This window comes from Gobio gobio (genome assembly GCF_949357685.1).
Source record: "Gobio gobio genome assembly, chromosome: 24".
Classification (NCBI taxonomy): domain Eukaryota; kingdom Metazoa; phylum Chordata; class Actinopteri; order Cypriniformes; family Gobionidae; genus Gobio; species Gobio gobio.
The window spans coordinates 2,534,055-2,558,444 of record NC_137120.1 but is presented as its reverse complement, the minus strand read 5'-3'; the positions used below and the strand labels follow the sequence as shown (position 1 = coordinate 2,558,444).

The 24,390-nt window shown below is 42.6% G+C and overlaps 1 long non-coding RNA gene across 2 annotated transcripts; it reads left to right on the top strand.

Moving 5' to 3' along the window:
- The first annotated feature begins 1,853 nt into the window (after nucleotides 1–1,853).
- LOC307120728 lies at nucleotides 1,854–17,344 on the top strand. Of its 2 annotated transcripts, XR_013815854.1 has the most exons (5): nucleotides 1,857–2,533; nucleotides 2,694–2,822; nucleotides 4,814–4,976; nucleotides 8,020–8,056; nucleotides 16,313–17,344. It is a non-coding gene; the product is annotated as an uncharacterized lncRNA (long non-coding RNA). The 2 variants fall into 2 exon arrangements; XR_013815853.1 differs by lacking the exon at nucleotides 8,020–8,056 and having other exon boundaries at nucleotides 1,854–2,533.
- Nucleotides 17,345–24,390: the final 7,046 nt, after the last annotated feature.

The following is a 24,390-nucleotide window of genomic DNA, read 5'->3' as shown; positions in this document are numbered from 1 at the left end:
TCGCGAAAAAAACTACACCGATCTGACCAAACTTTCTGATCGCGTCAAAGGACCCCCCCCCCCCCCCCAAACTATTTAAGTTGGAAACGTCAATTTCTGTCTATGCTCAAAAAGTGGGAGACAAATTTTGAAAATAATATGTTGTTACACCCATCAGGACACTGGCACTTCACGACTAGAGTTGAAGAGCTCTGACACACACGCAGAAGTGTTTTGTTTTTTTGGGTCTGTACAGTTGAACAGTTTGAGCAGCTGCCGATATGGGTCAAACTGACCCACGAACAGCAAGATCGTTTAAGATTTCTGTATGCACATTTCACCACACATCAGCATGTTGAAACTTTGCATGCATGTTCATGACCCTAAATGAGAAAAAGTCACAAAATTTCAAGAAACCCCCCCGATATTAACTGATATTTCTGACAAGTCGAAAATCATGATAGACAAGAATAAGGCTTCATGGGTTTAATAACCGCTAAAGGCTGTTAAGGCTTGTGACTTTTCCTACATTATCCTTCATACTTCAGTACAATACAAATGAAAAGCCCTGTATTAGGGAGTGGAAATGGCTAAGAGATTAATTAAAGTGTTAATAAAGTGTAGTAGCTAACATGGGTTTTATTAACTTAAAAAAAAGAAAGAAAAAAAAAAACATTTTGTCCGATGTCCAAGCATACCAAATGTGTGCCACAGATGAAAAATGTCAGCAAATTAAGCTGCCCGCCTTTTTATGCTAAAATGCTAATCACTTTTATCTTCAATTAATGATGATGTGAGAAATAATACATCTTTTTACATCTTTGATGTGCCAAAAGCACATTATATGTAAGTAGTTGTTTATTGTTTATTTTCTAAATAGTCCATTAATATGTAAGTAGAATCCTGAAACAGCGTTAGAAGAATTCATGCAACAAAAAAAAATTAAATCACATTACACAGACTTTTTGAGAGCATAATCTGACGGAGTTGATGTCTGACAGAATTGACAAAATTGAATGTTTTACAGTGGGGATGCTGGAGCAATTGTGTTTTTCTCTCAGTTGTATCTGCCCTAATAAACATATCAACATGCCAAGATTTATCCCACTACTATTTACAGAAACTATTACACTTAGATGACGGAGTTGACATGTTAAAGCAGAGACAGAATAGACTTCAGTATTGTTTTGTTTGAAATATTAAAAAATATATAACTTCCAGAACTATTTGTCGACAGTGAGAGCCACACTGAGCAGGAAATAGAAAAGGGTGCTCAGAGTTAAAGCTACCCATGACATTGCCCGATTTATTCATAATTATAATAAATCCTGACGGAGTTGATGCAAAGTGAGGACAAAACTTTTATATAATACAAGATTTACTTTTTGTAGTGTTTGATATCTTAAAGATTCCCATGTCTTAATGTAACTGTGTACTTTTTTAATTTGTTGCATTTTTGGACACTTTGTTTGGCAGTTTTACATTGTGACCTCATGAGGAGGTTAAATGACATATGTTTCTAAGTATTGACTGTGCTTTTAATATAATGCTAAATACGTTATTTATAACCAGTGAAGGCCCCGAGTATACAAATTTCCTTTAGATGTAACTGATATAGCATAAATAGCGCTTTTGTGTTTAGGACATGTTTTTTCCCTTATCTCAAGTGTGTTCTACTTTAACTTTTTATTTTTGTTTCACACAAACTAAACTTCTGCTGATTCTTCTTGAATCAAGAATAAATAATAAATATTTAATTCGTAAGTTTAGTTCGATCTAAAATCCATATGGAATACACTTATTTGGTTTGATATGTCGTTTTATATACGTTTAACCGTTTTAAACCGTATTAGATAAAATGCGATGACGTCATCACCAGTGCGCGGCGCGCTCCCGTCAGTCAGTGTCGAATCTTCTGAGGTAAACAGTTCCAGTTTAAAAACAGTTTAAAAATCCTCTTACGCGGTCATATCTGAATGGTATATGTGTGTCTGTTATCTAAAGAACGCTTTAAGAAGAAAGTTTAATAATTTGCTCTTCACATACGGTAAGATGCTAACAAACTCATTACTTTAGAACTATTTTTAGATCCATATGGGACACTTTCATCATATATTCAGACTCAAACAATCTGTTTCTATCAGCAAATAGTGTGAATAAAGTGAGATGATCTGCTGCTGATCCTGAATGAGTATTGATAGTCTATGGCTCATCACTATTATCAGAGCAGCTGAAAAGCCTCTTTATTTCATATCAATAGATCCTGTTTTCACCTCATTCATTATGCTGATGTCTTCACATCCGTACATTGTCACATTAAAGTTGATAAATTAAATTTTTTTTTCCAAATTAATATAACCTTGTATGAAAATACCATATGAAAAGGTAATGCAGGATTTAAAATGTTTTAAAAGGACAGAAGAGCACCAATTTAGTAGATAAAGTGACCGTTTTGTTGACCGCTTGTAAAAAATGCTTTTTTTCAACACCGCGTCATATTACATCACGAGAGGGAGTCGCTTGCCGAGCTCTGCGTTGGCTCAGTGCAGAATAGGTTGGTATTCAGTATGAGTCTGTGTATTTTCGGTAGTTTTTCTATTTCATTTTATCATTGTCTTGGTAAATTATTGTGTCCACCCTGTCAGGACATCGAGTCCACAGGTTTCCTAAAAATATTTTTTTTTTTGAAAAACCTGCATGTGTATTTTGTGCAGGTGAAGAGACGACATCTGCTTGGAAGCACGCGGTGGTGTGTGGAGTTCACTTTAGACCGGAGGATTATCATCCCGGCGATATGATGAAGACAAACATTGTTATACCCGGCTACACACTGGCTGCATGGCGTGAGTGTGGCGTTTATGTCATTACACACCAGCACTGCTGCCAAAGAAGGCCTATACTTCATGTAAAAAATAAATATAGCCTACTGATACAGCAAAGACAAAGTCGGCAGTATTGACAGCAAAATAGGCTACAGAATATTTTGTATTGACAGGTGCAATATTTGAAAATCGAGAATATATATATTTTTTAAATTACAATTATATCTGCATTTATGTCAAAAACAATAATATGGACGTTGTGTCCGTGACGTCACCCATAGGATTCTAATGAGCCGTTCTGAAGCGAAAAGTATGGACGAGATGGCCGTTGCGTCCTTTCACACTGGATGCGATTTTGACGCGCAAATAATGTTGTATTTTTTGATCAGCTGATTGTGTAATGAGTGCTTCCACACCGAACGTGAATGTGCTGCGGCGAAAAAACGATGTTTCTTTTTTTCCTTTCAATGTCGATTTTTTTAACACTCGCAGCGACAGAAAAGGCTTAAACCAATCACATACAAGGAAACAAAAGGTCACGAAATGTCCAGTTGATGTCATTAGCTATTCAATCAACATTAACCTTTGCCAGGTATCGCATTTCTCACGAGATTACAGCCTTAATGGCGCATTTTAAAGTATATTTTAAAGAAAATGTAGTTCCTACATTATTTTTCTATACATTGACTCACTGGGGTCTCTAACCTGCAATATGCCCTTTTTATTGGTGTCAACAGACTTAAGAAAACGACACGATCAGCTATTGAGACCAGAGGTGGACAGTAACAAAGTACATTTACTTGAATACTGTACTTAAGTACACTTTTTGAGTATTTGTACTTTACTGAAGTATTATTTTTTAGGGATACTTTTACTTTAACTTCACTACATTTGAAAGACAAATATCATACTTTTTACTCCACTACATTTCTATCAAGGTCCTCGAAGGTGAAAGTCGTTTCTGTAGCAGCTGTGCAAGACAGTGGATGATTTTTTTTCTTCTTTAAAAGTTTTTTTTTTTTTTTTTGCAAACAGCCTATCAAGAATCTCTTTTGTAGGGTCATCTGAAGCTTCCCAGCATTACTGACTGGCTTAATTGTCCAAATGTATAATGGATTTTTTAAATAATGTGGATCTTTCATGGGTTTTCTACTACATATTTCAGTAAGAGACATAATTTGTTATATTAAGCCATACAAGTCTTAACACCTGGGGATCCCTTTAAGTGAACGTAAACAGTTGGGGGAATTTCGGATGTGTATCGGTGTATAGGATTTGTGCATTCTGCCTTAATGTGACAGCAGCTTAGTAAAGAGCTTTGTAACTTTTATACAAGTATTTAAATGAGTTTAAGGTAGTCGTATGCTAGCATGTCGGATGGAGCATCACTGACTGGCTTAAACCACCATGATGGCATAGAGTGCATTCATACAACAATAATACAATAATGCATTGACATAAAAAAAGGACATTTACTTTTGATACTTAAGTACTTTTATAAACAAATACTTCTGTACTTTTACTTAAGTAAAAATCGTTTTTTACAACTTTCACTTGTAACAGAGTAATATTTGACCAGCAGTACTTTTACTTTTACTCAAGTAATGGAGTTGTGTACTTTGTCCACCTCTGATTGAGACATCTACATGATTATTTCGTTAATCTGTGATAAACCATCTTTCATATTAAACACAACGAACAAGCGCAAGTTGTCGAACTCATTTGGTTTATTTGTTTTTTGGAAATTTGTAAAGGTATTTTTATATGTTTATTTCTTCATTTTTATTCTTGCATTGCTTATATTTGGAATCTTTTAATTGTATGTTTTTCTATAATTCGTTGCCTATATGATAATGAGAGGTAAGATAAATGTAGGGATAAAATATGTGGATGTAATTCTTAGAAGTAAAGAGAGAATTTGTGAATTGGTATACAAACATTCATACTTTCTAATTATTGTACTTAAGTTAGTATTAAAAACTCAATAAGTGATTTGTTCTTGATTTTGTCAGATCTGCTCCTCCTCCTTCAGTGAAGCTCCTCCCACTGCAATTCACCAATAAATGCTGGAATATGAGCATCAGCCCATCAGGAAGAGCTGAAATCTGCAAAGACAGAGTTTATTGAAGGACAGTGAGAACATGAGCGATCCAGAACACACTGAAGAACAAAGAGGTTGGTGTTTATTCCTGATTCTTCATTCATGAGCCTGAAGAACAGTAACGATAGAAAGTTCATCAGATTTAGAGTTTGTAGGAGGAAAAAAAGCTCTAAGCAGAATTTGGGACATGCCTAAATACACTTTCAACCCTGACACAGATTTTTTTTTAAAGAAATGTAATAATTAAACAAATAAACATTAAACATATCAAAATTAAGAATTGCAGATTTAGTGTAAATTATACTTTTAGTGTTTTATAGTTTTCGTTTTTTTTTTAATATAAAGTTATTTGTGATAACTTTGGTAACAGAGTTGATGAATGCAGTCGACACTACAATTAGGGCTGAAACTAACGATTATTTTTTTTAATCAATTAATCTATACATTTTTTTTATTTTAATGTTTTTTATTTTATTTAATCTATTGTTTATTTACTGAATAGTCCATTAATCCTGGATAATTCACCAATAAATAATAACTGTAACTAATCTATGTATGAACATTTATCTAATGATATTATTTATCACAAAAGATAGTGTTTACGATGGCTGGTTCAGTCACTTTTGGGGATTTTCTGAAGCATCTGCGTTCTGATTCGGTCCGGTACATACCGGTTACATAGGGGGTTTCGGTACCCAACCCTAATGACGATACAGTTTGCGTTCTCACATCACTAATTTTATATATGCAACTAGGGATGCACCGATACCGATTAACCGATTAATTTAGCTTAACTGCTCGTGAGGCAGATACCTCTCGCTAATGACTGCCAAAAGTGAAAGGCTGTTTAGTAGGGATGTGCGCAATGATTAGCCTAACCCCGGTAGTATAACAAGCCTAAGCAAGCTTAATTGTTATACTAGTTTGACATGATATGGAAGAAAATGGAAAAGTTTTGTGTAAGCTTTCAAAATCCTCCTTCACCCGAGTGGAGATTTATCTGAAGCCTCCGCAAGCGCCAGAGAAAACCAACGCATGCAAAACCTGAGGTAAAATTAAATGATTGTGTTTTGCGGCAGATATACACTTTTCAAAATAATATATTAATTTCAAGATATAACATTAACACGACAGTAATTTAAACATAGCCTTTGTAAAAAATATATATTTAAAGCAAAACCTTAAAGCTGCAGTTGGTAACTTTTGTAAAAATGTATTTTTTTACATATTTGTTAAACCTGTCATTATGTCCTGAGAGTAGAATATGAGACCGATAATCTGTGAAAAAATCAAGATCCTCTGGCTCCTCCCAGTGGTCCTTTTGCCTTTTGCAGAAATACACCGCTCCCGGTAACAACCAATCAGAGCCAGGAGGAGTGTCTTAGCAGTGTCGATCAAGCTCGTGTTCGTTCAAATTCAAGATTACCGGTGTGCCGCAGCTTTGCTTATGGCGGACAAACAATCCAAACTGCCAATTCCTCGAGTGGCACCTGCTCATAAAATAAAGGCGGGTAAACGGAAAAAGACAGATGAGCCCAAAATAAAACGAGGGTAAATATCGGAGCAGCTTTTCCGAGGTGCAGGGAGCTAGGCTACGTGTCCTGAAAAGGATTAAAAACCGATGCAGAGTTAGCCACATTTCTGCTTGACAAGTAAGTATCTTGGCTTCCTCTTCTCACCGCCCGTTGACTCCTCGAAGTCGCTGTGGGTGTGAATTCCTCGTCGGAGCCCATTGACTCAGTGTCAAAACTCTAGCCGCATAACATACAGATAAAATGTCATGCACTGTGCAAAGCATTTATTGAAACCTACTAATTCACTGGCTTGTCATGTTGCTAAAATAATGTACTAGCAAACCTTATTTGGCATTACATATCCAGGGCTCTACGCTAACATTTTTCTTGAGGAGCACTTGTGCTCCTAATTTTAAAAAATTTAGGAGCACTTTCTGATCAATAACATGCATTCCAATTATAACTTTCCCATTACAGGACTATCTTTGTCCCTTTAAATTAATGTCCAGGGGCATTTTTACCATTATAAGAGCAATGTTTTCTAATCTTATTAAATATATGGATCATCTTGTCAATTTCTTCAATTAAAATAGAAATGTTTTTAAAATTTTAATTTAAACAATAAATTCAGTTAGAGCAATAAGACACAATTAGACTGTTACCAATCTAATTAAATCAGCATCAAAAGATCCATCTTTGCACTGTAGAAGTGTCACAGCAGCTCTGAAGTGGTGTTTAGACTGTTTAATGCAGCTCATGGGTAAATAATGTTGTATGAATGTTTTAAATATAAGTTTTTGAATTTAGAAATGGGTTATGTACAAGTTAAACTTTAAAAGTTTGATATTTTAAATAAAAAGTTAATGCAAAGTCGATGCAAATGCAAAATATGAAAATAAAACCGCCAGTAGGTGGCGTGTCAAGTCTATGTGTGAGTCATTGATTCAATCGTTCAAACGCAGATTCATTCGAATCGAACCGCTTGGAAATGCGCAACAGTTCTGGTGTAGTTTTGATTTTGATTTTGTAGTTTGACTAAAACGTTGTTACTTAACATCAGCTTGTCTATTGGACTTTTGTACAAGATAAGTATCACATTTGCAATCATGCCAACTCGGAGCAATAGCTGTCCGTCGTTAAAGACGTCGTTACAAAGTCCATCTCACTACAGTGGTTCTAAAAAACCCTAAATAGCGACTTATATAGTGATGACAATTTCAAAACACGGCCTCATGAAGCTTCGAAGCGTTATGAATCAGTGAGTCGAATCATGATTCGGATCGCGTGTCAAACCGCCAAACTGCTGAAATTTGGCGATCCAAACCGCTGAATCGACTCACTGATTCATAACGCTTCGAAGCTTCATGAGGCCGTGTTTTGAAATCGTCATCACTATATAAGTCGCTATTTAGGGTTTTTTTGCGCACAAAAACCATTCTCGCCGATTCATAAAGTTATTGTAGAACCACTGTAGTGAGATGGACTTTGTAACGACGTCTTTAGTACCTTTTAAGGGTCTTGAGAGTGAACCGTGCATTGTGCCAATGGAGGCCTTTCAGAGCCATCAGATTTACACTAAAATATCTTCATTTGTGTTCCGAAGATGAACGGAGGTCTTACGGGTGTCGAACGACATGAAGGTAAGTAATTAATGACAGAATTTTCATTTTTGGGTGAACTAACCCTTTAATTTCCGACCTTGTTTATGATAATCCAAATGTGGTATTTCTAGTTAATTTGGATTTGGCTGCAAAGAAACATCTGCGCGAGGCCGCGTCACACCCGTTTCACCTGGTTAACAATCTGTGAAGTGTAGTCCGTTGCACACTCTGCTGACAGAAGGCACGACAAGCAGTCGATCTCAGAGATCGAAACGTAACTGTTGCTCAGTCAGTGTTGATGCACTTTGGCAGTTGTAGTTTTTCGATTGTATTATAGGCTACATCTATTCATGAGAATCGATTGGGTCACTCGCACCGGTGCGCCTAATTCTTTTTTCACAGTCGCACGCAGTAATTTTCAGGCGCAAATGTGCCCAAAATGGTCGCTATGTTGAGCCCTGATATCGATAGAATAATTACTTGCATACTGTAACGTTAGTTACCGTTATATTATCTTACTAACTATTACTTATAGAAATAGTGCAACGTCATATAGTTACATTACATGTATTGCAAAATACGTAATGTTTTTAGGAACCAAGTTTGTAGTCAAAGTATGGACAAGCCATAGTCAATGTAAATCATATTGTTGATGTTTCATCTGTACCAGTGAATGTGCCATAACTGTTTATCCGCCGTCATCGGTGGCCCTGCTATGTTCTACTAGCCTAGCCCTAGTTACTAGCCTGCGCGTTCACGGCAGGCTCCGCTGTGATGGGGGAGGAGCTGTGTAGGGAGGGCTGTAGCGCAGCAGAGAGCAAGGGGGAGTGACCTGTGAGTTGTGCTTGTTAAAATTTTCAGGCTAAGTCAACGTTTTCTAAAAACTCCCTACTGCAGCTTTAAATACAAAAAAATACAAAAAATGTAAATGACTAGTATTTTCCAAGTCGTCTTGCAGCAGCACTAACGTTTAATCGACTAGTCTCGCTCATCCCTAAGTTAGCTCAGTGCCACACATTGTAGATGAAAACAGAAACAGGCTCATAGCTGATAATGCAGAGAAGCTTCTTTTCATCTCCAAAAAGGGCTGTATGGCTATGGTAACATATACTAATTTAATTCAGTTGTTCTGCTACTATGTTGTGGTACTGGAATCCACTGAATGTTACAGGTTACATTTATGTGAAATGGGCAGCAGTGCCATGTTTGTTTAGGAAAACACCAAGTTGAATGTTAAAATGTCAGCAACAGCATCAAATTGTGTATTTACTTTGTTACAGTCAGAAAGTGAAAGACATCTGATGAAAATAAAACATTGTTAGAAGAACTGTAATGGTATTAAAGTCCCTGTAAAGGCAATTCTGAGATTTGTTTCTAAACACATTATAAATGTTAGAAATGTATTGCTGAAACACATTACAAAGACTGAACTATGTAGTACTGAATTCAGAAGTTAGACCGTTAAACATTTTTTCACCGTTGCTGTGTTCAGGGTTTTCTGGGCAGGGCTAAAACGGTGGCTCGATGACGCACTGGAGCCACCGAGCCTGGCTCCTCCCCTAACACGATCATAACTAGAGCACATTCGCATCAGTTTGCCCGCTCGATCGCGAGTTACTGTCAGTACTGTGTCAGTAGTGTTAGTTATTACAGCCTACAACTTACAAAACAGCTTTCAAAACAAAAACGATGATCAAGAAGAGATGGATTAATTTTGTGAACAGCTGCCTTGAAGGAGAGCTGAGGATCACCACCGACAACTGCCTCTGCAGTGACTTTACACCGGATAGTTTTACAAACTTTCACCGGAGACAACTGGGATTCACTGATAATCCGCTGCAGAAGCGACTATCCCCCGCCCAGGCCTTCATCCTCCCGTCCCGCCGACATCTGGTGCGTCGTGATCATAGACAGTCATGATCAGTACGCCGAGTGTTGTCTTGTGTGCTACCAGTGTTGCCAAGGCTGTTTTTTCATGTCCGCGGGTTGAAGCGACCCTAGTTATGTGATATTTAGCCCCGGGAATGCGAATTTTAGTAGGCAACCATGCCAAAAAAAACCTTATTTTACCCCCAAATGTGATTTTTACCGGGGAAGCCCCCCTGAAACGCGATTGGGCTTGTTTTGAGTAGCAATTGGAAGGGTTTTGTTGTGAAAACCTGGCAACCCTGTGTGCTACTCCAGCTGTCCCGCGAGTGGGCGTGGTTTCGGCGCCGACAGCGGACACACCCCCAGCGTTTGAGAGCAGAGAATGCTGCTAATTTTTTCAAGTTTTTGATAAGCTATTTTATGTACTTGCCAGAGTTTTTTATGATTCAAATTTGGCTGGGTGGTTAATAACACATTTATCTGTGGTGTGAGGAACTCAGAACACATGTTTAGTTTTGACTTTACAGGGACTTTAAGTACTCGTATCAGTACTCGGTATCGGCAAGTACCCAAATATAAGTACTTGTACTTGTATTTGGTCTGAAAAAAAAGTGGTATCGGTGCATCCCTACATGCAACATTTAGGTCTGACTTGCGTGTGTTTTTAATCACATTGTTTTAACTGCTTGAGGTACTGCTAATGTTAGCGTTCCTCTCAGCCTCGTTGACAAACATACACACTGCTGTTCTTTACCTGTTAATGCAGCATCTAGTCAAGAAATGAATTACTTTATAATGATTTGGAAACAAATACTGTAGTGTTCTGTATTCATACCGTTTCGTGTTTTAATTGCGCATCTGATGTGTCAGCGCTCTCCGTGCAGCGTTCATTGAAAATGGACATGATTGATTACTCCAACTCAAAACGCTCATCCAAACAAAGTAGGATTTTTTGTTTTTTTCCTTGTTTTTTTCCTTGCTGCTGGTTAAGAAGTTAAAGCAACATGGAGTCAGAGTGCGCATTGAAAAGTTCACGGCACAAATGCGCGCAAATCTTGATCTAATTAATGTATATCTGTCCAACAGTTTACTGATAATTTGTTTCTTCACAATTTTAAATTCTAGTTATTGTGCGTGTGATGCTAATTAATAGTCCTTGTGATGTTACCTGGTAGCGTGTACAACATCGTTCAGAAACCGCTATAAACTCCAGCAAGATAAAGTCATTTTATGCAAATACCCACAGCCCTTTATCTGCATATCAAGTATTATAATGGGAATATATCATCTTGGAGAGAGTTTTACAGTGCTGCCGCTGACTGTCGTAACCGAATGTGACGTGCATTTTGAATAATGAACGGAGAATGATTGACAGCCACAGTGGATGGAAAGACGAGTTTCCATGAACTTTAATTTAACGAGGTAAATATTCTTCTGTCCCTCACATTCAGATATGGAATGGCTTTAGATGACTTTGTAACAGTAAATCATAATATAAGAATGATTGCTGAAGGATCATGTGACAATATATAATTCTCATGATTATTTAATTATCATGACAGGTCTAATCTGAGCATGTGACTGAAGTTCCCTTTCAGTCGGTCACGTTCGACGTACGTCGGAACTGACCGAGGAATTGGGATCTGTCTTCAGAGACCAGTCTACTTTGAGTATTAGAAACGAGCCAATTGTTTTTCGCACCGCATGCGTGAAAGTGGAAGTGGAGTACCGCATATTGCTTTTAACTTCGAAGCCGAACGGTTTGCTGTATCAAGCTGTTTCTGCGAAGAGTGTTTAAACGAGTCTCTAGGAGGATCGCTCTCTTACCTGGGTGCTGGTGTGACGCGAGTCAGCGAGCGGCCGCTGCAACATACACTTGTTCCTGTGTTGGTTGGCTGGGCGTTTCCGTTCTTGAGTGCTCACACGCAGGCTTGCAATCGGACTACTGTGAGCCGCGGTCATCTCCCTGAGTGCTTCAGCACTTCTAAAAGAGCATTTCCTTCTAAAAAGAGCAACACGGTTTGACCCTGCGTCTTTTTCAAGATGTCATTCAAACCGTGTGTTTCTGGATGCGGTTGTTTCCTGTCCTCATTTGACGGCCACGATCTCTCTCGCATATAAACATGTGAGATTGCGTTCGTGGGTGATCTGCGTTCTCCCAGGAGAACGTGGTCACGTCGGCGCGTTGTTCGGGCTCGAGCATTCAGCGCGCCGTGTGCCGTCTGGCGCCGGCTGACAGCGGGGGTTGCCACGGCAACCCAGCGCGTCACTCGGTCCTCTGGTGCGCGGTCGAGACTGTGAAACCTCAAACGGGGTTGAGTCCCTTTGCTTATTCCCCGATCTTGTTCCTTTTCTGGTGCACCAGAAAAGGTCTACTTTGGCTAATAAGCCTTGGTGGCCTGAGGATTATAGTGGGGCTTCCCCGCCGGGTACATTCCCTGTGGGCCCCCACTCCTCTTATTGCATCACAAGCATGCTGAGACTTTGTTCGTGGGTGGTTCATGTTCCCTTATGAGAACATGACCACGTCGGCGCGTTGTTCACCGTGCCTCTTTCTTGGAGGCTTGAGTGTTCAGCGCGCCGTGTGCCGTCAAGTCGGACGGCCATGCTAATTGTCCCACATGCCTGCTGGTAGCTTACAGATGGGATTGCTGGTCCTTTTTTGAAAAAAGGGGGGACCTAGCGTTTCATTTGGTGCTCTGGCGGAGTACAGATGTCAATTGCTGCATCGGAGAGAGGGCTGTTATGCGCTGGAAATGATAATGCTGAGTTTCCCACTATAATAGTGTGCTCATGCTGAATCAGATTCAGAGTTGACAGCCATGCTTTCTGGGGTGGCTGCCCGGATGTGCATTGGAAAAACTTAGCAGTGTGGAACTATTTGGTGCCAAAATATGGAACACCAAAAGGGCCATAATATGTTTAAGTTTTTTCCCTCTCTCACTGCCCTCTGTTCTGCATGCACGAGGGTAGTCCCGACCCAGGGGTTATGCAGGAACTGCATGTTGTGATGGACCTCGCCCTCTGGGTGACGGAAGTCACTGCATGCTCCCTGGGTCAGGCAATGTCCACACTAGTGGTCCAGAAAGCTGGGGCTAACCTGGCAGATATGCGTGAGCCCGACAAAGTTCGGTTCCTCAACGCCCCTGTCTGTCAGGCTGGCCTCTTCGGCGACGTCATCGAGAACTGCGCCCAGCAGTTCTTGGTGGCCCAGAAGCAGATGGAGGTAAAAAACAAAAAAAAATTCTCTCCCACACACTGCCCCACCCTGGAATGATCAGACACCACTCCGGGTCGCCTCCGGGCCATCCGGGTTGGGTCTGAACGTTCCACCTCGCTGCCCCACCCCGGGTACGTCTATAGTGCCGTTGGCGGTTTCTGGGGGCCTGGCTAGAGCCATCTCGCTGGCTCATCCGTACTATCAGACTCGGTTACGCGATTCAGTTCGTGTACCGGCCTCCCAAATGTCTTGCGGTCAGAGATCGATGTCCTACTGGCGAAGGACGCGGTCGAGCCGGTTCCTCCAGCCGATATGAAGTTCTACAGCCCCTACTTCATTGTACCCAAGAAGGGGGTGGGTTACGGCCAATCTTGGACCTGCATGTTCTGAATCGGGCCCTGCACAAACTTCCGTTCAGAATGCTAACGCAGAAACGCATTTTCGAATGTATCCGTCCCCAAGATTGGTTTGCAGCGATCGACCTGAAGGACGCGTACTTTCATGTCTCTATTCTCCCTCGACACAGACCGTTCCTACGCTTTGCGTTCGAGGGGAAGGCATATCAGTACAAAGTATTGCCCTTCGGGCTGTCCCTGTCGCCCCGCATCTTCAAGAAAGTCGCGGAGGCAGACATTGTTCCACTCCGAGAACGCAGCGTTTGCATCCTCAACTATCTCGACGACTGGCTTATACTTGCCCAGTCTCGAGAGCAGTTGTGCGAACACAGGGACCTGGTGCTCTGTCACCTCAGCCTGTTGGGCCTTCGGGTCAACCGAGAGAAGAGCAAACTCTGTCCCACGCAGAGGATCTCTTATCTCGGCATGGAGCTGGGTTGGGTCAATCGGACTGCGCGCCTCACAGAGGAATGAGTCCAGTCAGTGTTGAACTGCTTGAATACATTCAAGAGCAGAACGGCAGTCCCACTGAAATTCTTTCAGAGGCTCCTGGGGCATATGGCATCTGCAGCCGCGGTAACGCCGCTCGGGTTGCTTCATATGAGACCGCTTCAGCGCTGGCTACACGACCGAGTCCCGAGGTGGGCGTGGCAGAGCGGCCAGTATCGGGTCCCAGTTACCCCGTACTGTCGCCAAACCTTCAACCTTTGGTCCGACCCCTCGTTCTTACGGGCCGGAGTGCCCAACTTGCCCGCCACCTCCTCCTGTGGAGTCAGAAGCATCTGAGGTCGCTTCGTGCCATTCACATCCCTGGTGCGCTGAACCAGACAGCCGACAAGCTCTCTCGTCAGTGTCCACTTCCGGGAGAGTGGCGACTCCACCCCCGGAGCGTCCAGCTGATATGGGACCTTTTCGGAGCCGCACAGGTAGACCTGTTTGCCACTCCGGACTCGTCCCATTGCCAGTGGTACTATTCCCTGAACGGGGGTACCCTCGGCACAGATGCACTGGCGCACAGCTGGCACAGCAAATATGGGTTTCCCCCAGTGAGCCTTCTAGCACAGACTCTGTGCAAGGTCAGGGAGGATGAGGAGCAGGTCTTGCTAGTTGCGCCCTACTGGCCAACTCGCCAAACTCACTCTCCTCGCGACAGCCCCACCCTGGCCGATTCCCCTGAGGAAGGACCTTCTTTCTCAGGGAGGGATAGGTGCCCAAGGTTCCTACCACTCCCTTTCGGGACCAGGTGGTGAACCTGCAAGCGCTACCCTCGGAGGAGGCAGACCCAGCCCTAGGCTTTATGTCCCGCCCGCGCACTTCGCGCTTACGTTGACCGGACACAAGGCTTTAGGACCTCAGAGCAGCTCTTCGTCTGTTACGGAGGCCAGCAGAAGGGAAAGGCTGTCTCCAAGCAGAGGTTAGCCCACTGGATAGTGGACGATATCGTCTTAGCGTACCAATCGCAAGACGTGCCTTGCCCGTTCGGGTTGCGAGCGCACTCCACAAGGAGTGTTGCCTCCTCCTGGGCTCTGGCTCAAGGCGCCTCGCTGACAGACATCTGTAGAGCTGCAGGCTGGGTGACACCTAACACATTCGCTAGATTCTATAGCCTCCGTGTGGAGCTGGTTTCTTCCCGTGTACTCGCCTCCAATGGCCGGTAGACGCGAAGTGCCCGTTCCTGTGTCGGCTTGCTACGCCACTCCCGCCTATGGATGGATACGTGCGTTCTTCCCTGTCGAGCTCCTCCGTCACCCCTTCGGTGTCAGACGTTGTGGCCGTCTGACGCCAGGCCTGCACCCGTATGCTTGTGGAACGTGTGTGTAGGCTGGGTTCCATATGTGTTGGTCCCCTCACGGCGACCCCATATGTGTATTTCCACGGTATCTGCTACCCTACTCGGCTAGCCCTGTGTCTTTCCTTTGATAGAGCCCCTCTCTGTCGTCTCTGGGTGTGTTCTTTCCCCCCTGGGACCAGGTTGGATCCACCCTAGAGACTGCCATATGTTGCACTTCCCTGATAGGTTAGTCCTTATGAGTATTCCACCTCTCCTCCCTTGGAGGACGTGGCTCCGCAGCGTCCCAGCGTTATCCAGTAGTCACACTGAGTGGGTCTTGCAGGAACAGCAGTGACTGACCTTCCCTCCCGGGAGCCCTGACTCCCACTCTAACATAGGAGTGGTCCAGCTAGCTCAGGCAGGACGCTGGAAGGGCCAACATCCTGGCGTGTTGGTAGGGATCCCAATTCGTCGGTCAGTTCCGACGTACGTCGAACGTGACTGACTGAAAGGGAACGTCTCGGTTACGTATGTAACCCTCGTTCCCTGAAGGAGGGAACGGAGACGTACGTCCCGTCGCCAGATGCTGTGCTTCCGCTGAAGGGCCGAGTCACTTCTTCGGCTCCTCAGTTGGAAAAGCAATATGCAGTACTCCACTTCCGAATTTATACCCGCAGTGCGGGGCGGTGCGTGGACCGCATGCCAATACAATTGGCTCGTTTCTAATACACTCGAAGTAGACTGGTCTCTGAAGACAGATCCCAATTCGTCGGTCAGTTCCAACGTACGTCTCCGTTCCCTCCTTCAGGGAATAAGGGTTACATACGTAACCGAGACGTTTTGTCGACAGACGGAAGCGGCATGAAATTTGATGGAGACTGCCGCCTTGTAATTCTCTATGCAGGAAAAACCCTGATATTTAATAAAACAGCAAAGCGTTTATGCACAGCCCGTGCACAGAATGATGAGCTCAAAGTAACAAGTCACAGCGCTCCGCATTGAAAAGTTCAAACTTCTATGGACTTTTTTTGTCATTTCAGATGTGATGCTGATGGATGTGGAGAGTGAAGAGGAGAAACATCATGTCAAAACTGAAGAAGAAACTTGCTCACAGACTGAAAGTATTTCTATTCTTGAGAGAAGAGACAAGAAATGTTTGACCTGCCGTCAGTGTGGGAAGAGTTTCACACGCAGACACAGTCTCAAGCTTCACATGAGGATCCACACAGGAGAGAAACCGTTCACATGTGATCAGTGCAGGAAGAGTTTCAGACATCAAGGAAACCTTAAGCAACACATGATCATCCACACTAGAGAGAAACTGCATGAATGTGATCAATGTGGCAAAACATTTTTGAGGGCTTCAGGCCTGAAGAAACACCTGACAGTTCATTCACAGGAGAAACCACATTCATGTTCTTTGTGTGGAAAGAGTTTTTCACAGCTGCAGAATTTAAAAGATCATCAGAAAATACACACTGGTGAAAGAGATCATGTGTGCTTTGAGTGTGGGAAGAGTTTTATTGGAGCTGGACATTTAAAACAGCATCAGAGAATTCACACTGGAGAGAAACCATACAAGTGTTCACACTGCGACAAGAGATTCACTCATTCAGATCATCTGAAAAGACACGAGAGGCTCCACACCGGAGAGAAACCGTATCATTGCACTGCATGTGGGAAGAGTTTCGCTCAATCATTTGCTCTACACAGTCATACAAAAAACAATCATAGTAAATAGTTAATTTTCAGATCCAGCACCTTCAGTTTTGACACCGCGTCCTCACCAAACGTGACACAATAACACTGTTGTAAGACTGGAGCCAAGCGGCCTGGGCTCAGAGCGGGCTACTCTCTGAGAAAACAAAGGACATTTCTGGAAATTAGCTTTTGAACTCTCTCTTTAACATTAGCATCCACATCCTAGACATCACGCTTCATTTCCTTCTCTTCACCCTCTCTTCCCCCATCTCTTCTCTCCACATGCTGAGATCACCTGAAATGTACCCAAAAATCTAAATGTTTTGCATAAAACAAAAACTAAGATTAAATCCCTCTTCATTTTTGTCTACAATCGTCTCTACTTTTTCATCATGAGGTGAATATTCAGCTGTTCAAAATATTCCGAAAGAGTTTGCGCTGTTGCTCAAGTACAGTCTGATACTCCTGTTGCTGCCAGCCTGTCATCTCGCGGCGGCGCGTGCGGTCACATGGTTCATGGATCGCTCAATATTTCTAGCGCTGTGTCAATACATTTGAATGGCTTATGCCGCGGATACACAACAGCTTCACTATACAGGTGTTTGCAGCAAGTTTTGATAAACAGTACAGCATAGTGTGCATTGATTATTACACATTTACAGTATCATTTTATTATGGAGAGTGATGGAGATGCAACATTGTTAACATTTAATGTTAATTTTTTTTTCTTGTATTTAGCCCTCAGGTATTCCTTACTAATTGGTTACACTCATACTCATTGGTCGTCAAATGTGACCATACACCTATTGTTATGCAACTATTTTATATATATATATATATATATATATATATATATATATATATATATATATATATATATATATATATATATATATATATATATATATATATATATATATATATATATACATACACATACACACACTATGGGTAAGGAAAGTATTCAGACCCCCTTAAATTTTTCACTCTGTTATATTGTTCATTATAACACTATATATATTATATATATAAGTTAATTATTTTTCTCATTAATGTACACACAGCACAGAAAATCACAGAATTGTTGACATTTTTGCAGATTTATTAAAAAATAAAAACTGAAATATCACATGGTCCTAAGTATTCAGACCCTTTGCTGTGCCACTCATATATTTAACTCAGGTGCTGTCCATTTCTTCTGATCATCCTTGAGATGGTTCTACACCTTAATTTGAGTCCAGTTGTGTTTGATTATACTGATTTGACTTGATTAGGAAAGCCACACAGCTGTCTATATAAGACCTTACAGCTCACAGTGCATGTCAGAGCAAATGAGAATCACGAGGTCAAAGGAACTGCCTGAAGAGCTCAGAGACAGAATTGTGGCAAGGCACAGATCTGGCCAGGGTTACAAAAACATTCTGCTGCACTTAAGGTTCCTAAGAGCACAGAGGCCTCCATAATCCTTAAAGAAAATGTTTGGGATGACCAGAACCCTTCCTAGAGCTGGCCGTCCGGCCAAACTGAGCTATCGGGAGAGAAGAGCCTTGGTGAGAGAGGTAAAGAAGAACCCAAAGATCACTGTGGCTGAGCTCCAGAGATTCAGTCGGGAGATGGGAGAAAGTTGTAGAAAGTCAACCATCACTGCAGCCCTCCACCAGCTGGGGCTTTATGGCAGAGTGGCCCGACAGAAGCCTCTCCTCAGTGCAAGACACATGAAAACCCGCAAGGAGTTTGCTAAAAAACACCTGAAGGACTCCAAGATGGTGAGAAATAAGATTCTCTAGGCTGATGAGACCAAGATAGAACTTTTTGGCCTTAATTCTAAGCGGTATGTGTGGAGAAAACCAGGCACTGCTCATCACCTGTCCAATACAGTCCCAACAGTGAAGCAAGGTGGTGGCAGCATCATGCTGTGGGGGTGTTTTTCAGCCGCAGGGACAGGACGACTGGTTGCAATTGAGGGAAAGATGAATGCGGCCAAGTACAGGGATATCCTGGACGAAAACCTTCTCCAGGTGCTCAAGACCTCAGACTGGGCCGAAGGTTCACCTTCCAACAAGATAAGCACACAGCTAAAATAACGAAGGAGTGGCTTCACAACCACTCCGTGACTGTTCTTGAATGGCCCAGACAGAGCCCTGACTTAAACCCAATTGAGCATCTCTGAAGTTCAAACTTCAAAGCACAAAGAGAAGAGATACATATGTGTAGTTTATCTCATCTATGCAATAGTTTATTAAGCCTTTTCTTTTAACAGTTTTAATGTTAAACAAGATAAATGTATGCTTAATTATATGATATGGATGTTATTTAAGCATGATTAAAAATTGTAATCTATTGACTCCCCCATTTTATTTAGAATGAGGAGAGTGAAGAGGAGAAACATCATGTCAAAACTGAAGAAAAAACTCGCTCACAGACTGAAAGTATTTCTTTACTGAAGAGAACAGACAAGAAATGTTTGACCTGCCGTCAGTGTGGGAAGAGTTTCACATGCAAACACTCTCAAGGTCTCAAGGATCACATGAGGATCCACACTAGAGAGAAACCGTTCACATGTGATCAGTGTGGGACGAGTTTCACACAACAAGGAACCCCTAAGACACACATGAGCATCCACACTGAAAAACTGCATGAATGTGATCAATGTGGCAAAACATTTTTATGGGCTTCAGGCCTGAAGAGACAACTGAGAGTTCATTAACAGGAGAAACCACATTCATGTTCTTTGTGTGGAAAGAGTTTTTCACTGCTGCAGCATTAAAAAAATCATCAAAAAAAACGTGTGCTTTGAGTGTGGGAAGACTTTTATTAGGAGGAGCATTGGAGCACACAGACTGAAGATTTAGAGCTCCGCCAACACATTGGCATCAGTCGCGTGTACTTAGACTCTAGGGGCTTGTAAAGAAATTTCTAGACCAATCTAAAGAGGGTAATGTGGCGTTCACACCGGACGCGATTCGCGCGAATAATTCGCGCTGATCGCGCGAAGGTGGACGCGTGTACATTTTGAGTTTACTCGCGCGTGACATTCACTGCACAACAGATGCGAATTCGCGTCATGGGCGGGGCTTCCGCCAGCAGCTCGTCTCGTTGAGAAATGGCTGACATGGGCTGTGTTTACATGTCTTTTTTTTTGTTCATATCTACTGTTAATGTGTGACAAAACGTAGTTTTAAGACTTTTTCAGTCGATAATGTAGTTGTTTAAAGCTCAAATCTGTGGTGTATTTACATAAACAGTGCCTATTTGAACATTTTATCTGCCGTTGTCGGAGCTGTGAGCTCCAGCGGACAGCGCGCTCAGCGCACGTGAAAGCCGGCGAGGGCAACCTTTCCTCGGCCAGTCCTTCTGCCGTCTACCGCTGGCTCTGATGTCTCTGTGGTGTGTCTCGAGCTATAATTCGTCTTGTAACGGCCGATCTTTTGTCTCATGGATCTATAATTTGTTCCCTGGCAAATCGTTTAGGCTGAGGGCAAAGATAAGTTTCATTACTTTATATTTTTAGGCTATAACTGTATGTTGCAGTTGTAACGTTAGCCTACTAGCACTGACTTTGAATGTTTGACTGCATTGTTTGTTTTATTTCATGTATAGCTTGTTATACATTACTTATACTTTTGTATTATTGATCATACATAAACTTGCATTTAACAAAAAGAGACTGGGTTGTGTTTCATGTCATTTAATGTTATCACAGTGATAATCATATTGTCTGAACCAGATATTAATATACAGATTTTCTCCTCTAGTTGTCACTACTAGAGCAAGCTCCTGATTGGTTAACGCGGCGCGAAATATCCGCCAAAGTTCAGATTTTTCAACTTGAGCGTTTCGAAACGCTCAAGTTGAAAAATCTTCAAAACGCTCAAGTCGCGTCCTTCTCGCCGCCTCAATCGCGCGAATCTCGCCGCCTCATTCGCGCGAATCGCGCCGCAGAATGCCATTTCGCGTCTCTGCATTGACTTAACATGTAAATCACTCACGCGAATCGCGTCCGGTGTGAACGCACCATAAGGCTCAACCCCTGGTTATTGTAATATTGTTCTATAAAAAAGTAATTTACCATTATAAAAAGTTCAGTTTGTCATCTTATTTCTATGGTAATGGCCATGACCCCTGGTTAGATATAGTCTTACCTTAATAGTGTACAGATCTATGGGAACTTAATAATATACTTTTAGAAATTAACAAGCATAGGGTAATTAGGGAACATAAACAGTGCGACAAATCAATGAATACGATGCAATTTTACTAATTTACGTAATCGATTACGTTGACGTGTTGCTGCAACCTTAACTACAATGCGGTTGGTTTAGGGATTTTCCATGGCATCTCCATGTGGTCCTGTTTGGTATTGAAATGTCTAACAAGATCTTTTCTGTTGCACTGTACACATACTAGTGGTTGTCTAAAAATTGTTAGTCAATTTCCTCTGTCTAATGACCAGGACTGACAAGTATGTTGCAACACTTCTGTTACGAACCCTTTTGTTAAAAGTGGCTACGTAAGGGTTTCGCAACATAAAGAAGGACACGTGAAACATGAGTATACTGCATTAACATTTATTATACTCACGAACATATAGAAACTCACGAAACACGTATCACAAACACAAAAACATACTTCACTTCAAATAATATGAAAGTAACAAATATTAACAAGACGAACAGCAAAGTAATTTAACTAAATCAAAAGAAAACGAAAAGCTTGTTTGCTGGTTCTCCTCTCTCCTGCCATGCTCCGCTTCAGTGCCTTTATTATAGTGGATCCAAAACGACTCCAACGAGGTGCAGGTGTATAATGACACACAGGTGCAGACCTAATAATGAGCTCAGACACAGAGAAAAAAAAACACAGAGTCATGACGTCATTACAAGGAGAAGAAAACACGAGACACAAACCGTAACACTCCCCCACTTAAAGAAAGAACCAGTCCTCTTTTTTAGACAGGTTCTGGATGGAGCGAACAGTAAAAGCAACCAAGAACATAGTTACAATAATACAAACTTACACACCTACGTATATGAAATTATACATTTACCCTAGCCCCGAGAAAGGGCATCTGCCATGATGTTATCAGTTCCCTTCTTGTGGTGGATCTCCAGATTATAACATTGAGCCATGAGCGCCCAGCGCATCAAACGTTGGTTATGATTATACATTTTATTTAAAAAAAACAACGGATTATGGTCCGTGTAGACGATGACAGGAGTAGAGCTGTATCCAACGTATACCTCAAAATGCTGCAAAGCAAGCAACATAGCTAGAGTCTCTTTTTCGATAGTAGAATAGATGGCGCCGTAGAATTGGTAGAATTGAGATGGCGCCGCCGTGTTCGGTCGCCGTTCAGGTCGCTCCGCTAAGACTTTGCTTTTATTTATTATTCTACTCTCTTTTACTCTCTATTTTTTCCAACGGATCATCTGCTTTGATCTGTTACGACAGCAAAACACTTCTGGAATTTGGTTACCGCTACACTGACCTGTTTCAGGACACTTTCTCCAATCTTCCATCTGAGATTCGCCGGGACGCCGAGTTGAACAATGGCCACTCGAGTCGACGGCGAAGATTCAAAAAACACCGCGGGAAACGCGCTGGGATCCGCAACAGACTGAGAAAAAGAGCATTCAGTCCTCCTCTCCCGAGCATTTTGCTCGCAAATGTCCAATCCTTGGAGAATAAGATGGACGATCTTAGAGCCAGGATAAGTTTTCAACGGGACATGAGAGACTGCAACATCTATTGTCTGTCCGAAACATGGCTCACGCCAGCGGTCCCGGATACAGCCGTGACGCCGTCCGAGAACTTCTCTGTTTTTCGGATGGACAGAACAGCCGAGACCGGGAAATCTAAAGGCGGTGGAGTGTGTTTCATGATAAACAAGAAATGGTGCGATCCTAGGAACATCTCCATTCTTTCGCGATCCTGCTCGCCTCACTTGGAACATTTAACTATCATTTGCCGGCCTTTCTACCTGCCGAGGGAGTTTTCCTCGGTCATCGCCACTGCCGTTTATATTCCACCACAGGCAGACACGGGGCTGGCTTTATCTGCCCTCCATGATGTGACCAGCGGCTTCATAAACAAACACCCCGACGCTGCTTTCATCGTCGCGGGTGATTTTAACAAAGCAAACCTAAAGAAAGTATTGCCAAACTTTCACCAGCATGTCTCCTGTCCCACACGAGGAGCAAACACACTGGATCATTGCTACTCTCCGTTTAAGAACGCCTACAAAGCTCGGTCACAGCCAGCTTTTGGCAAATCGGACCATGCCGCCATTTTCCTCACACCGGAATATAAACAAAGGCTCGTTCAAGAGCCCCCGGTGAGGAGGGAAGTCAAACGCTGGTCATCCCATTCAGAGATCACGCTACAGGCAGCTCTCGATGACGTCGACTGGGACATGTTCCGCGCGAGTTCTGAAGACGTCAGCGAGTTCACAGAAGTGGCGCTCTGCTTTATTAACACACTGACAGAGCAAGCCACACAAACAATAACTATAACGTCCTTCCCTAATCAGAAACCGTGGGTGGACAGTTCAATTCGCACTGCAGTAAACTCGCGCACTACCGCTTACAATGCCGGTCTCCTAACGGGGGATATGAGGGAGTACAAAGCTTCATGTTACGCCCTCCGGCGCGCCGTTAAAGCCGCAAAACTCCGCTATAAAGACAGAGTGGAATCTCATTTCCAACTCAACGACTCCCGGCGGATGTGGCAGGGACTGAGGACCATCTGTGCTTTTGGAACTAAATCCTCTGCAGAGGTGAGAGCTGATCCGTTGCTGGTGAACGAGTTAAACTCTTTCTACGCTCGCTTTGATGGTAATCGCGGCAGCGCGACTCCGGCGAGTGACGCGTCAGAGAGAGTCCCTCAGAGCAGCAACGGTCACGTGATCTCTGTCTCGGAGGACGAGGTTCGGAGGGCACTCAAACGTGTGGATGTCAGGAAAGCTGCTGGGCCGGATGGTATTTCAGGTCGTGTTCTGCGGTCCTGTGCTGATCAGCTCGCAGGGCTCTTTACATCCATATTTAACGAGTCCCTTGCTACATCTGTTGTCCCCACCTCCTTCAAACGATCCTCCATCATCCCTGTACCTAAGATCAGTAAACCCTCTTGCCTAAATGACTATCGTCCAGTGGCTCTCACATCTTTAGTCATGAAGGTCTTTGAGAGACTCATTAAAAACAACATTTGCTCCTCCATTCCTGACACTTTGGACCCTCTTCAGTTTGCCTATCGTTCCAATAGATCGACTGAAGATGCCATTTCTCACGTCCTTCACTCCTGCCTCACTCACATCGACAGCAAAAGTGGGAACTATGTCAGGCTGCTATTTATTGACTATAGCTCAGCCTTTAACACCATAGTTCCCATTAAGCTAACACACAAACTCCTGGATCTAGGC